Genomic DNA, 3209 nt, shown 5'->3' on the forward strand with positions numbered 1-3209 from the left:
ACTACTTCAAGTTAAATCGAAGTTTCAGGCAAAGCAGTCTTTGATATTTATTATTTAAGTAATACTGAGAGGTATGTAGAGCACAAAGAAATTTTAGATTTTGCTATGGTGACAAATGTGAAATTATGATAGGAGGATGACAGACCCAATCCTATGATAAGAATCACTCCCTATGTTTGTTAAGAGTTTCTACACAGAGACTAGTTTCAAGCATTAATAGTTAAATAATTCTACCTAGCCAGGTGGGAAGTTTTCAGTAAGAGAAGCAGTTTCAGCCTTTTCAGAAATTATAATATGCTAAAAATAATTGAATGCACCTGAGTATTTTCAACTTTAGCATTTTATAATTTCTCATTACTTCTCTTATTTATTTTCCAATTTAAACACTTTTCATAATTCATTAGGAAAGCTATAAACTTGTCTTAACGAAAACTTAGGTGGTAAAAGTATCCATCACAGGCATTTAAAAGATATTGCTCCTAGCCTATGTGACAAATTTTTCCCATGCTTAGTTTTTCCCTACATAAATTCTCATTTTTATATGTTCCCATCCTCATACATCAACATTCAGTACTTTTGTATCCAATTAAAGTTTAAGTAAAGAGTCCTACATTCTTTATTATGAAGTTAGTAAAATTTTCTCATATCTTCAGAAACCTGTATGCAGGTCAGGAAGCAACAGTTAGAACTGGGCATGGAACAACAGACTGGTTCCAAATAGGAAAAGGAATACTTCAAGGCTGTATATTGTCACCCTGCTTATTTAACTTATATGCAGAGTACATCATGAGAAATGCTGGGCTGGAAGAAGCACAAGCTGGAATCAAGATTGCTGGGAGAAATATCAATAACCTCAGATATGCAGATGACACCACCCTTATGGCAGAAAGTGAAGGAGAACTAAAGAGCCTCTTGATGAAAGTGAAAGAGAGTGGAAAAGTTGGCTTAAAGCTTAACATTCAGAAAACTAAGATTTTTCTGCGCTCCAAAATCACTGCAGATGGTGATTGCAGCCATGAAATTAAAAGATGCTTACTCTTTGGAAGAAAAGTTATGACCAACCTAGACACCATATTAAAGAGCAGAGACATTACTTTGCCAACAAAGGTCCATCTAGTTAAGGTTATGGTTTTTCCATTGGTCATGTATAGACGTGAGAGTTGGACTATAAAGAAAGCTGAGTGCAGAAGAATTGATGCTTTTGAACTGTGTGGTGTTGGAGAAGACTCTTGAGAGTCCCTTGGACTGCAAGGAAATACAATCAGTCCATCCTAAAGGGGAACAGTCCTGGGTGTTCCTTGGAGGGACTTATGTTGAAGCTGAAACTCCAACACTTTGGCCACCTGATACAGAGAGCTGACTTATTGGAAAAGAGCCTGATGCTGGGAAAGATTGTGGGCAGGAGGAGAAGGGGACAACAGAGGATGAGATGGTTGGATGGCATCACCGACACAATGGACATGAGTTTGGGTGGACTCCGGGAGTTGGTGATGGACAGGGAAGCCTGGCCTGCTGTGGTTCATGGGGTCACAAAAAGTCAGACACAACAGAGTGACTGAACTGAACTGAATGGAAATCAATAAAGTAAAACTGCTTGTAAGTTTGAGAACACTTTGGTACATTGAATTAATAAACAGTACATTATGGAATAAAAGCTATGACAAAACCCAAACAAGCATATGGTTCTTCTATGACTTTCAGCTTCTTCAAATGTGTACATAGCCCTATTCATTTAAGCTCTCTCTTGTTCAAACTTTCCAAATGTTAAAAAAAAAAAAATTGTATCCTTAAAAAAATTTTTTCTTTTAAACTGCAAAAAAACTTGTTAACAATCATGAATGAATGAATACTTAATGTGTGTTGAGTATTTCCCAGGTACTGGGGATTCAATGACAAATTTGACAAATTAGATCCAGTTCTTTCCTCTATTGGAGTTTGAATTTATGGTCCCTATCTAACAGGAAGGGAATTAGTCTGCTCTTCATTTGTCTGTCCTTTCATCATTCAGTTCTCACTTAAAGTATATTTTGTGCTGTTTTTCATGGCACCTCAGAGGCTGTCGGCTGCTTCAGAATGAAGCTGAACATCTCTTTCCCAGCCACTGGCTGCCAGAAGCTCATTGAAGTGGATGATGAACAAAAACTTCATACCTTCTACAAGAAGCGTATGGCCACAGAAGTTGCTGCTGACGCTCTGGGTGAAGAATAGAAGGGTTATGTGGTCCGAGTCAGTGGCGGGAACGCTAAGCAGGGTTTCTCCATGAAGCAGGTTTCTTGACCCATGGCCGGGTTTGCCTGCTACTGAGTAAGGGGCATTCCTGTTACAGACCAAGGAGGGCTGGAGAGAGCAAGCGCAAATCTGTACGGGGTGGCATTGTGGATGCCAATCTGAGTGTTCTCAATTTGGTCATCGTGAAAAAAGGGGAGAAGGATTTTCCTGGACTCACTGATACTGATACTACAGTGCCTCGTCACCTGGGTCCCAAAAGAGCTAGCAGAATCCGCAAACTTTTCAATCTCTCTAAAGAAGATGATGTCCGCCAGTATGTCATGTGAAACCCATGGTAAGAAACCTAGGACTAAAGCACCCAAGATTCAGCGTCTCGTGACTTCACGAGTTCTGCAACACAAATGCCAGCGTATTGCTCTGAAGAAACAGCGTACTAAGAAAAATAAAGAAGAGGCTGCAGAATATGCTAAACTTTTGGCCAAGAGAATGAAGGAGGCCAAAGAAAAAACAGCAGGAACAGATTGCTAAGAGATGGAGGCTGCATCAGGGTCTTTTCTAACGAGTCAACTCTTCGTATAAAGTGGCCAAAGTATTGCAGCTTCAGCTTCAGCATCAGTCCTTCCAATAAATATTCAGGACTAATTTCCTTTAGGATTGACTGGTTTGATATCTTTGCAGTCCAACGGTCAAGAGTCAAGAGTCTTCTCCATCATCACAGTTCAAAAGCATCAATTCTTTGGCTCTCAGACTTCTTCATGGTCCAAAATCATCAATTCTTCAGTGCTCATCCTTATTCATGGTCCAACTCTCACATCCATACGTGACTACTGGGAAAGCCATAGCTTTGACTATACAGACCTTTGTCAAAAAGTAATGTCTCTACTTCTTAATATGCTGTCTAGATTTGTCATAACTTTTCTTCCAAGGAGCAATGTTGTCTTTTAATTTCATGGCTACAGTTACCATCTGCAGTGATTTTG

At 39.4% G+C, this 3209-nt stretch overlaps 1 pseudogene; it reads left to right on the forward strand.

The window, feature by feature from the left end:
* Positions 1-2073: 2073 nt before the first annotated feature.
* On the forward strand, positions 2074-2788 carry LOC138081817 (small ribosomal subunit protein eS6-like; annotated as a pseudogene).
* The last annotated feature ends 421 nt before the right edge of the window (positions 2789-3209 follow it).

Source organism: Capricornis sumatraensis, chromosome 7 (assembly GCF_032405125.1).
Source record: "Capricornis sumatraensis isolate serow.1 chromosome 7, serow.2, whole genome shotgun sequence".
NCBI lineage: Eukaryota > Metazoa > Chordata > Mammalia > Artiodactyla > Bovidae > Capricornis > Capricornis sumatraensis.